Source organism: Cebus imitator, unplaced genomic scaffold (genome assembly GCF_001604975.1).
Source record: "Cebus imitator isolate Cc_AM_T3 unplaced genomic scaffold, Cebus_imitator-1.0 Scaffold598, whole genome shotgun sequence".
In the NCBI taxonomy this organism is placed as follows: domain Eukaryota; kingdom Metazoa; phylum Chordata; class Mammalia; order Primates; family Cebidae; genus Cebus; species Cebus imitator.
In genome coordinates, this window is record NW_016107913.1 from 557,102 (window position 1) to 569,890 (window position 12,789).

At 40.7% G+C, this 12,789-nt stretch overlaps 1 protein-coding gene and 1 pseudogene across 1 annotated transcript in view; both read right to left on the reverse strand.

Moving 5' to 3' along the window:
• Positions 1-12,789, reverse strand: part of ZNF484 (zinc finger protein 484) — a 442,175-nt gene that overhangs the window by 107,952 nt on the left and 321,434 nt on the right. The gene's annotated exons all lie outside the window — the stretch shown is intronic.
• Positions 5,592-7,155, reverse strand: LOC108294707 (annotated as a pseudogene).

Below are 12,789 nucleotides of genomic sequence, written 5' to 3' on the forward strand. Positions count from 1 at the left end.
TACGGAAATGTAGAGGTGTCCTAACTCGTGTCATGTGAAGGTTGCCATAATGCAGGTAAGGACATGCGTACTTATGTGCCGGCTATGGTTTGCCCTGACCTGGGTCCGTGGCTGTGCCTTGAGGGTGGAAGAAACAACAGAGTGCCCTCAGACAGGATGGCTGGAGGGCATGACAAGAACTACGAAGGTAAGACCAGATTGTGCATGCAAGATGAATGCTAGCATCTGGCTGAATAGAGGAATTCGAACACACAAAATCCTTTTTCTGCAAGTTCTTCACATAATTCTACTCCACCCGGAGCTCCGTGACTGAAATGAATGGTTATCTATCTTCAGGTCTAGTCAGACATGCTGATTAATTATGGTTGAACAGCATATATATGTCATGCTTTCTTACATGTTTAATATATCCCATGTATACATAAGATTTTGAAGGATAAATTATTTATTAACATTAAAGTGTAAGATTTGCTTGATAATTATAAAATGTCTTAAATACACTAATATGAATTTTGAAAATCATGCCAAATGACCAATGTGAAGGACAGTGTTACTACACTGGATATGTCTTGCCACCGCGTCCTTTAGGAAAGTTCTATAACATCACATTGAAGTCCACCTGTGTGTGAGAGACAGGCTTGTGCTCAGCTTCCTTACCTGCAATGGAAAAGTGCTCAGGGGACCCAGCTTGGCCTGAGGACGAAAACAAAACTAAGAGGCTTCAAAACCAGTTCTCCTGTAATGTGTGGCTCACATCCCTGAAAGAAAAGCAAGGAAATCCCAAACTCCAGATTTTCTAATATAATCTCTAGTGAAATACTTACCTTTCTTGAGTCAAAGCACAAGCATTCTAGCACTAGCTAGAAATGTCAGACTGCTGCCTCCTGCCTGAGCATTTCTATGGCTGTTCTGGGGTGAAGAGGGTGGAGTCTCTGGCTTTCTAACCATGGGTGATCAGGTAAGAAGGAATCGCAGCATCCTCCATGAAGAAATACTGTCCAAGGTGCTACCTGGAATCCAAAGCTTTTCTAAAGGAGACCTGGGAGGAGAATCCACACCCATCAACCAATACGAGCCCAGCCCAAAGGATGCAAATTTGCTTCTTTCCGACACCCAGAGGAGGAAACAAACACTAGCTCTTTTCCAGTGAATCTAGCACACGATCTGAAATTGGATTTGTTTCAGTTTCAAGGGTTGTAAGCGTGTGTGTGTGTGTGTGTGTGTGTGCACGCACGCGTGTGTAGGTGAAGCTTGAGGCACCTGGTATTAACTTTTGTATCCAGTTTTATTAAAATTGGCATGAAATTTGTCATCTAGTATTTCAAGCCTCCATGAGCTGTATTCAGCTACCATTGATTTCATCACCAAAAAAGATAAAACCAGGAAATAAAATGTGTGTGAGAGAGTCCAATTGATTGTGTTTTTTTTTTTAACCCTTAATTAACTCCCTTCCCTGTGCCCCTCTCCTGAACCTTTCTGAGGTTTTTTTCCCTCAGTCTTTTTTTTTTTTTTTTTTTTTGAGATAGAGTCTTGCTCTGTCACCCAGGCTGGGGTACAGTGGCGTAATCTTGGCTCACTGCAGCCTCTGCCCCCAGGGTTCCAGTGATTCTCCTGCCTCAGCCTCCTGCGTAGCTAGTATTACAGGCATACGCCACCATACCTGGCTAATTTTTGTATTTTTAGTAGAAAAGGGTTTCTCCATATTGGTCAGGCTGGTCTCGAACTCCTGACCTCAGGTGACCTGCCCTCCTTGGCCTCCCCAAGTGTTGAGATTACAGGCGTGAGCCACCATGCCCAGCCCCTCAGTCTTTAGTATACTATTTTTTTTTTTTTTTTTTGAGACGGAGTTTCACTCTTGTTACCCAGGCTGGAGTGCAATGGCGCGATCTCGGCTCACTGCAACCTCCGCCTCCTGGGTTCAAGCAATTCTCCTGCCTCAGCCTCCTGAGTAGCTGGGATTACAGGCACACGCCACCATGCCCAGCTGATTTTTTGTATTTTTAGTAGAGACAGGGTTTCACCATGTTGACCAGGATGGTCTTGATCTCTTGACCTCGTGATCCACCCGCCTCGGCCTCCCAAAGTGCTGGGATTACAGGTGTGAGCCACCTCGCCCAGCTCAGTATACTAATTTTAAATGTGCAAATGGGGTCACTAGGTTAGAGACTACCAGGGAAGAACCATATCATGTATCCCACTGATAAGTTCTCCTTATGGGGCTAATGTCTTTCACTGGAGCTGTTTCCAATTTAACTTGATGTAGCATTTAGGATAGTCTCATTGTGGAGCACCGCCACTATCCCAGTTGGCTGATGCCTGTTTCTTCTAAGAGGAGAATCAGGTAAGCTTTCCTAAAGCACCTTTGGGAAATTGTGCCGTTCAGACAGCTGTGTTGTGCTCATACATCTGGAAGGTCTTGCTGTCCACGCACTGACTCTTCGTGTCCTACATTCCTGTGTATTTGCCAGCAGGATGGAATGATGGCTCACTGAAAACTGAAGATGACAAGGGAGAAGAGCAAGTCATGCTCAGTAATGACAGGAAGATGGGCAAAATGTGGTGACCTCACAGGTCTCCATGCCTCAGCTCAGCTCTGATGAAGAGACTCATGGTCATACAGTCTCTTCAGATGATCACAGAGAAAAAGATGGTGACAGAGAGGCAGATGTTTTACTGTTTCCACTTCTAGAACTTGTAGCAAGGTATGAAGAGAGTCAGCACCAGAAAAGATACAGAGTATCACATCTGCAGTGGATGAAGCCATCAAAGGATGGCCTCTCTTCGCCACCAGACAGCACTAGCCAGCCTAAGTCCCGCAGACCAGAATTATACCCATCAAATGCCCCACTCACCAAATGTCAGCCCAGAGGACTCTGACAGTGGTGAATTGGTCTCTTTATCCACCAAGCCCGATCCCTGTAGGCAGCAGAGGCCCAGTACCAAGATGATCATCCAAAATAATCTGCACACTGCACTGAGGATGGAGGCCTGCCCTAACAGGTCATAGCCCTCAGGAAGGCAATGCAGTAAAGGCCAGGCGCAGTGGCTCACGCCTGTAATCCCAGTACTTTGAAAGGCCGAGGCAGGCGGATCACGAGGTCAAGAGATCGAGACCATCCGGGCCAATATGGTGAAACCCCATCTCTACTAAAAATACAAAAGTTAGCTGGGCGTGGTAGTGCGTGCCTGTAGTCCCAGCTACTTAGGAGGCTGAGGCAGGAGAATTACTTAAACCCGGGAGGCAGAGGTTGCAGTGAACAGAGATTGTGCCACTGTACTCCAGCCTGGCACCTGGCGACAGAGCAAGACTCTGTCTCAAAAAAATAATAGAAAAAAAAACATTTTATTACTAGATTAGCATTGAAGAACTTGTAAAAGTCTCATTTTGCATTAATTTCTTAAAGTCAAAGCCTTATATATACCTTTGATTTTTATAAAATTTTAACTATGTGAAAATAAAATATTAAGCATCAAAAGTAAATAGAAAAAATTAAAAATAAAAACCAATGAAATAGACCACATACCAATAATAAAATCTGTGCTGCCAAAAGCTGATGCTTTGAAAAGATTATTAAAAAATGCAAAACACCTAGCAAGAATAATTTTTTAAAAAGGAAAACATTACCAATATCAAGAATGTAAAATGGGACATCATTACAGACCCTAGAGATACTACAAGGATTATAATAATATATGCTGAACAACTTTATGGCAAGAAATTTGACAATTTAAATGAAATGCATGCATTTCAATTTTTTATGGTATAGTTACTTGTAACTCTGGAGAGCCCACATAATTCATAAAGCAGCCAGCTTCTAGCTTTGTGAGTTCTCTGTAAAAAAGAAACTGGAAGAGTCACAGTAAATGAATGGCATATGCTTTTCAGCCTTATATGAGTAGAGAATAATCTGCTAGAGCTTGCAATGCTGAAGTTCAGCAGAACAACTTCAGATATTATTACCAGCAGAGAAGATTAAACTTGGGTGTGACCCACAGCCTTACCACCCCTGAACATGCCTGATCTTGTCTGATCTTGGAAACTTGCGTGTGTTTTATGGCCTTATACCTAAATATGGCTAAGCAGTATAGTTAGAACTCTAATAACATGTTGCCTCTTGGACAGCACCATGAAATCAGGTGATAAATTTTGGTATACTGCTCCTACTTTCACTCCATATACAGATGGCTACACAAACACTCATCTACACAAATTTCGAAGAATTAGTGGATGTGCATACACACTGATACATACCCTTACTCTCATATGTCATATGTCTTTTCTCTCCCTCTCACACGCAGACACACATACTCCACAAATTCTTTTTAACTGCATCTTTCAATGCTACTTCAAAAGGAAAATTAATGTCTAAGTATTTATAAAAATGTTTGACTTCACTATTATCAGAGAGTATGCCCACTAAAATCCACTTATTCAAAATGAAGTATTTAGAAACTACAGTCAATTAACTTATCCTTGTGACTAGTGATCAGCACGTAGCACATCTCTCGGAGAAAGATTAAAAACAGTAACTACGAAAATGTGTTGCTTAAATTCAATTAGAAACCACTGACTAAAAAAACTAATGTCATTATTTGAATTTATAAAAGTAATTATATTTATATGTTTGAATAATCTATTCCATACCTATAAATAGATTATTTGAAAATATAATTAGTTTTGTAAATGGTCTACACAGTGGGTCAGCCTGACTCTACAGAGACTTAATGTTGCTGACCTCATGTCTAGGGTGTTTGTACTCGCAGAATAGGCTGTTTTCTTAAAATAATCTACATAAAATGTCTTTAATTAATCAGGATGAATAAATCAAAGCCTAATTTAGTTGTATTTCTGCAATGTAGCAGAAGTGACAACAGTTATTGATAAAACATTATCATCCCTTATGTATTTATTCCTTAAGCTATACTATCTTTTAGAAATTTATAAAGCAATAGACATTCTAATTCATGCCCAGGGACCATTTTTTTCTTTGTAAAATAATGGTAAATATAGCATCTACATAATCAGTAGACATATGCTCTGATTTCCAAACCAAAATCTACTCACCAAGTGATCTATCAAAATCATCGCCTCAGTACAACACTATAACATTATGTGAGACTTAGCAAATGATAATATCAAAATTATGTCAAAAATGGCTAGTGATTTTGATGCTAAGCTGCATTTGTGAAATCTTGAAGTTATCTATGACTTTAAAATAGCTGTTCATGAATCTGAAAGGAAGTCCACTGACCTTAGAGAAAGAACCCAGGTAGATGAATAAAACCTCCTGCAGTGCAAGGTTTTCTTATTATCTTCTTTTAGTGCATGATTGCGTCTTTCATTGTATCTCATCTATTCCTCTGACAAAGCACTGAATATTGCATTTTAAGTTATCCTACCTCAGGCTAACTCCTGTTCATTCTTATCTAGCATGTTTACTTTTCTATGTAAGCTCTCTCTCTGGAAGGTGATAACTGCCATGCCTCACGCATTTCTACACGTGGTAAAAGGAAAACTGCACATTTATTTGTGCCTCAGTGGTGGCTGCTTCATTTGCATTTACAGAAGTCTTCCGTTTTCATCAGAACAGTTGAGTGTGATTTTTTTTTATTAGCAAAATTACTTTACTCTGACAAAGACTTTAACACAAAAATACGAACTAGCCCTCCAAGGATCGTTGGGGTCTACGCTTCCCATCCCGTGTCCAGTGCATGAGGAAGGTGTCCTCTGAAGGGCGGGGCCGGAGTTGAAGCCGGAGAGGGGGCAGACCGTCCAGGGTCAGGTGTGGAGATTCATAAAATAGTGCTTCTGGGTCACACAAGATGGTCATGTCTGGCCCCGGCCCAGGTGGCTCCTTGGGGGCGGGGCTCGAGCCTGCGGCGGCAGGAGAGCCACTGTCTCTCGGAGCGCGGCGTTCAGAACCTGCTTCTCCGGCACCTGCAGGCTCACCAGGTCTCGGAAGAGCCTAGTGGAGCGCGGCACGTTCAGCCCCTCGGACACGCTCTCCTCCGGGCCGCAGCGGATCTGGAACGACTTTCTCAGCTGTTCCTCCACCGCTTTCGCGGCATCAAAGCTGCTCCCGGCTGCGGCTCTCAGCTCCAGGTCCGAGGCCAGGCTGCTCTGCAGCGCGGCATCTCCAGCTCCTGCGGCGCGGCGGGCTGCGGCTCGGACCGCACCGGGAAGGTGGTGCCGGGCGGGAACCGACCTGCCGCCGCTGCCGCCCCGCGCCCCGCGCTCCGCCCGCCCCTGCCGCCTCCCAGGGCTTCCAGGCCGCGGACTCAGGCTCAAGTCCAGGCCGGGCTTGGGCACTGGGGCTCGGGGTTCCGGGACTCGGGGCTCCAGGGGTGGCCCTGGGACCACCGCGGCTTGTTCCCCGTCCACAGACTCCAGCTCTGAATCCCCACAGTCCATCATCTGTGGAGGTGCCTTGGGGATGCGGGGGTCTCAGGCGGTCCAAGGGTCAGGGTACACAGCCTCTGGCCACCTCCTCCTCTCCCCCGCCCCTCCCAGACCGAGTGTGATTTTTAGTTCTCAATTGGATCTGTTCTACTTTTTGATTCTTCTCCTCCTCCTCTTTCTACTTCCTCTTTCCCTGCTCCCTTTTCCCACTCCTGCTTCCTTGTCTCTTCCTTTGCTGTCTTCATCTCTTCCTCCTCCTCCTGATGGCTCTTTCTCTCTTCTGCCAGTCCTGTGTGTTAAAGCACTCCACCATGTCCAGAAACGGGATAGGGAGAGGAAGACAATTATTAGGATTGTTTCTGTTTCTTCTAAATCATTAAAAATCACAAAATCTCAGATGCTGTCAAGGTCTTCAGGTTTTCTATCATTAGTATTAAAAATACTTAAATGACAGGTCACTAGCGTGGCTCAAAACTTTAAATTCCTACCAGAAACTGCACAAATCAGAAACTGTACAAATCAGAATCCACCAACTAACCTCGATAGGGGCATTCCACACTAACCAGTCAGAATTGTTTTCTTTGTCTTGCTTCTGCAAATACTCAGTCGAAGTTGCCCCTCTTGCCCCTCCTTATGGAGTGTTGGCTGCTGTGGTCTGGTACTGCCCCATTCAAGAATCTAAAAATGGGCTGGGCGTGGTGGCTCATGTCTGTAATCCCAGCACTTTGGAAGGCCAAGATGGGTGGATTACCTGAGGTCAGGAGTTCGAGACCAGCCTGTTCAACATGGTGAAACCCCATATCTACGAAAAATATAAAAATTAGATGGGCATGGTGGCAGGCACCTGTAATCCCAGCTACTCAGGAGGCTGAGGCAGAAGAATTGCTTGAACCCGGGAGGCGGAGGTTGCAACAGTGGGCTGAAATCAAGCCATTGCATCTGGATGAAAAAAAAAAAAAAAAAAAAGAAGAATCTCTGAATGTTCAAATAAACTCAGAATTTCAATATGTTTAATTTTTTCTCTTACCTTTAGGAAATCGATATTTTATGTGAAAAGAACTAGTCGGTGATTGTTTCTTGGAGAACTTCGTTTTGCAGAAGATCCTCTAAGACTTACATAAACCCTTCAGGGGAGCTCCTGGGAGAGCTTGAGCTTCTCCTGATTCAGGTTCCCTCTGGTGTGTTTACTTAGTCTTCTCTTTGCCTAGTTTGATAAGAGCGTTGTTGAAAATGGAAGAATATCTTCACCCGTGAGCTTACTTTGCAACATTCAGCTTTCTTCAGAGTTTCAGAAAGTTCATAATTGTCTTATAATGAACAAGAACTTTCCTATAAGAAATACAAAGCATGCCATTTAGAAAAGAGATAATAGACATTAACCCCAGAAATACTAAATGTTTTAGGAAGTCTCTAGGCTCAGAAAAACCCAGGAGCCCTGTGGACTGAATGCTAATCATCTGCCCCACCTCTTCACCCTCTCCCCCTCCAGCACTGCAATGAGCTCCCTGCTTTCAGGCTCAACCTTCTAAAGTTCTCTTTCCTGGCTGGATGAGTCTCTCAAGAAGCCCCTTCCATCTCTCCACCGCTCAGAGCTCTCCAGAACTCACACTGTACCCCAGGATTGAAATCAAATGTCTTTACTTACCAGTCAAAGCCCCACATGCTTGCCCTAAAATCCCTCTAGTTATTTAGTGTTAGAAACCTATCACTAGGACCATTATTTTGCTGTTAGATCTATTTTTTGGGGAAATGCCTAATGTCAGGATTTTTATGACATCTTTATTGAGCTGGTCTAATCCCCACAGATAAATATTTTTGAATTCTCTTTTTAGAGGAAGGAAGCCCTGTTGCCAGCATTCTAAAAGCTGGGCAGTGAGAAAAAGCTGGGAATCTTAATTTTCAGTATGTGCTTTGTTTTCAATATTGTCCCCTTTCCTCAACTGGTCCCAGTGATCTCCAGTGCAAAGGCTTTCTGTTTTATCCTCTATGGAAAATGGACATTTTGTTCTTTATACAGAAATCGACATGGGGGGTTGTGTTCAACCACTTCTAAAACACTAAAACAGACATTCAATACACCCTCCTGTTTCCAGCCCCACTTAATCCTCCAAGTTACACAACTGTAGGTTGTAGCACGCACACAGGAAACCCTGTGAGCAGCCTCCTCTGAAGCTGGTCGTGCCTCATCTGCTCTTTCCATATGGAACCATGCATTGAGATTACGTGAGTGGCTGTGATGTCTGTGTAACAGAACATTTGATTCTCTTTGTCTCTATGGTTTATGGAGAAACATCTCTTCACATTGATATGTTTCTCTCCCCTTCCATCTCTCTTACTGTACTAACCATTACCAGATCTTTAATCATAAATTTAGAAGTTTAAAAGCAGGATTTACTGTCTGTCCCTAGAGGTAACATTTGAGAGAACTGTCCTATTGTCATTGGGAGCTCCCTTTAATACTCAGGAGATTTTGTTAAATCTCAATGCCAGCAATACTACTGGAAGTATAAGCTGGAACAACTTTCTAGGGAAGCATTCTGGCAATAAAACACGAATCTTTAACTGTTTCATTCATGTTCTTATGAATGGAAGTCAAGAACATGGAAGTCAAGAACATTTTTGTTTATTCTTAGTAATTCCATTTTTCATGTTGAAGAAATCTTTCTGGGCAGGGCACGGTGGTTTATACCTGTAATCCCAGAACTTTGGGAAGCCAAGGCGGGTGGATCACCTGAGGTCAGGAGTTCAAGACCAGCCTGGCCAACATGGTGAAACCACGTCTCTACTAAAAATACAAAAATTAGCTGGGCATGGTGGTGGGCACCTGTAGTCTGAGCTACTCAGGAGGCTGAGGCAGAATTGTTTGAACCTGGGAGATGGAGTTTGCAGTAAACCTAGATTGTGCCTGGTGACACACAGGCTGGAGTGCGCAGTAAATCACTCCAGCCTGGTGACAAGAGTGAGACTCTGTCTCAAAATAAAAGAAAGGAAAGAAAAGAAACCTTTCTAAGGTAATAATCGGAGACACTAGCAAAGACGTGTGACAAAATTTTCACTTTCTTTTATTACAATGTCAAAGTATAGAAACACCTAAATATTGAATAATGGAGGGCTGATTAAATTATACCATATTTTTATGTATGGCTGATTGATTCAGTTAGAACTTTACTCACATATTGAACTTCAAAATTTTCACTCCCCTACCAATGCTTTTTAGCCTACTGTTTTATTTTTCTTAACACTCATCACTGTGTAATATACTATGTTTTTCTTGTTTATCATCTGCCTTTCCCAGAATAGAATCTTGATAAAGGCAGAGATTCTTGCTTTGTTTTATTTCATTTATTCATGTAGCCCCAGTAACTAGAAAAGTATAATGCACATGGAAACAGCTCACTAGATATATGCTGAATGAGTCATTTACATTTTTAAACTTAATGACATGGGAAAATGTCCATAAAATATAAAATAAAATATGCAGAGGCAGAACATAAAAAATACACACACACTCACATACACACACACACGACAAAATCCTGACTTCGGGATGTTCTGCTGAACTTCAGTTGTTCTTGACCTCCATATGTGGAGATGGAGCATCTTTGTCAAGTTTATGAATAATGTGATTTTTTTGTTTATGACATGCCAGGTTATATGTTTCCTTTCTCCAGTTTTGTTTTCATTTCTCTTCTGATTTGTATAAATTCTTCATATTCCATAAACACTACTCCTTTGTCATAGGTGTTGCAAATATCTTCTTTCTGTTAGTCGCTTCTGCCCCCTTTTTATAAAGTCTTTTGATAAACTAAAATTTTAATATTATTGTTGTAAAATGAACTAGTGTTTTAATTCATAGTTTACTGTTTTGTGTTTTGGGTATAAAATTCTTGCCCACTGGAAGGTATAAACTATTTCTTCATATTTTCTGAATTTCAAAGTTTTTTATTTTAACTCATTAGAACTTACATTTGTTTTGTATGTAAAGTGTCAGGCAGGGGTCCAATTTTATATTTTTTCTCTTCTGTAACTAATATCCCAGTACTATTAATATTTAGAGTTGCCCATTCTTTTCCAATGGACCTGAAGCAGAAGATCTCATACACTGGGTTCCCTTATAATTTGGCTATTTCTGCACTTTGAGCTGTTTGCCTTATTTGTGTCTTATGTAAAAAGTCTCTTCTCCATGGGAGTTACCTACCCCATTGACTTTTTTAGGCTTTCTCTTTTCTAATAAATATATTTACAACTATAAATCACCTTCTAAGGAATGCTTTAGTTGCACTCTTGGGTTTTGATATGCAGTGTTTCCATTGCTGTTCTGTTCTAAACATAACTTTATTTTCTTATTTCAAACGTATTTTTAAATTTCTCAAAGTATAGTGTATTGTGAAGGACTTCTGGCTAACAAAATCTATGCTGTCAAACTGTGTTCTAATAATATGATCATTATATTGATTATTATTATTTGTGGATATTTGCTGTGGCCTAGCACGTGGCAGTTTTTATAAATGTTTCATATCAACTTGAAAGGAATGTGTGTTTTGTCATTTTTGAGTATTAGGGTCTGTTAATACCCTTTTCATAAAATTTTCATAAATAGTTCTTTCAAAATATCCTTATTTTGAGATTTTTTTTGGTTTATTGCCCAGCCAATAACTGAGGGAAGTATTTTTCTTATATGTGGCAAAATACAACTTAAAATTACCATTTTAACCATTTTTACATACAATTCAGCAGTGTTAAGTGTATTCGCGTTCTTGTGCGAGTCTCCACAACTTTTTCATCTTGTGAACAAGAAACTCTACATCCATTAAACAAGTGTTTTCTTAAAATGAGCCATCAATGAAAGCAAGAATGGTGAGTAGATGGTGTTAGTAGATACAATCAACTAAAACATTGTGTTTATTTCCACTCCAGACTATGGTGAGCTTACATTCAAAATCACTAAAAGGAAGCAGAATCGATTTTCCACAGCTTCTTCTGTTTCTTCTTCAAAACCTTCAGAGAGAGGAAAAGGCAAAGGAATGCAATATTCTCCCATTTAAGTCAACATTACAAAGACAATTAAGGGAAGATAATATTGCTCAATAAGACCTCATCATGATGGGAATTCTATAATAGCTTATTCTGACTCCTTTAACAGAGCTTTATGTGACTTTATTTGTTAGCCACTCAGTTACTAAGATAAGATGTTTTTAGCTTTTTAGACACAATATTTGTACAAGCTCTTCTTCTTGTACTATACTTTTCTGAAATGAATATGAAAAGTATTGAAATGTCTCTTCAACTTTCCATAAAATTCTCATCTACTTGAACCTATGCAAATGCCTGACTAAACACATGGCTATTCACTGTCAGGAAAGATTCGATTGCACACATATGAACCCAATGCCAGCACCCCAAGGGAAGGGGCAATAGAAATGGGAGGGGAATGATCAAGTCAATGAAAGATGCACTTTATAATCCTTAATGTCAGGACATTAATACCTTGTGGCAACTGCCTAAAATCAACAATAAATGATCCACCAATTTGTTGCCTAAAAGTTAGTGATTTAACCATCAATAACTTTAACAGCAATAACAATAAAAATAACTTTACTAACTTTAAATAACTAAAGTTATTCAACAACAGCTTCAACAATAACAATAACAGTGTATATGTACATTAGTTATGCATTTAAAAGATGGACTTTTTGTGTACATCTGAATGGAGAATATTAGATAAAATAGAAACGCATGAGGCAGAGTTAGTAACATAACCCCCAGAGCTTTAATAAATGAGCTCTGTCAATCAAGCCACGTACACAACCTTTTCTCTGTGATCCGAGCCAGGATTCTGAAGGTGTGCAGAGGAGATAAGCTGCAATTATAAAGTGCAATTAACAGGTAGTAGCAGTCTAGTTTATTATATACACACGCACACGTTTCCAAGCCAGGCGATCACTAAGTATTCACAGCAAGTAATCACCCCGTGAACAAAACAGGCTGCTTTGCCTTCTGAAAAAGTAGTTTCTACTACTTTAAAAAGCTTGCTGGTGATAAGATGAAAACTGGAATAGGTTAAGTTCTACTGCACACACAGCACAGGTAACACAAACAGTTTTTTATTCTTTAACATTCTTAAGCATCACCCAAAATGCCAAAAAGAAATATGGTAAGTTATAAGGTTTTACATAAAGTACTACACTGAGCTTTTAAAGTGAAGGCCTTAGTCACCCAAATATGATCTTAGGCCCTATACCATCTCTCCTGAGTTCCCAGTATTTAATTTATATACCAAACAGATCATTCTCCAGAGTTCTTTTGATATTCCCAGATCTCTGTCAACTTACTTAATCAGCTCTCTCAATCCCATATAGACTTCAAGCTATTTTCAATCACTCTTTTTC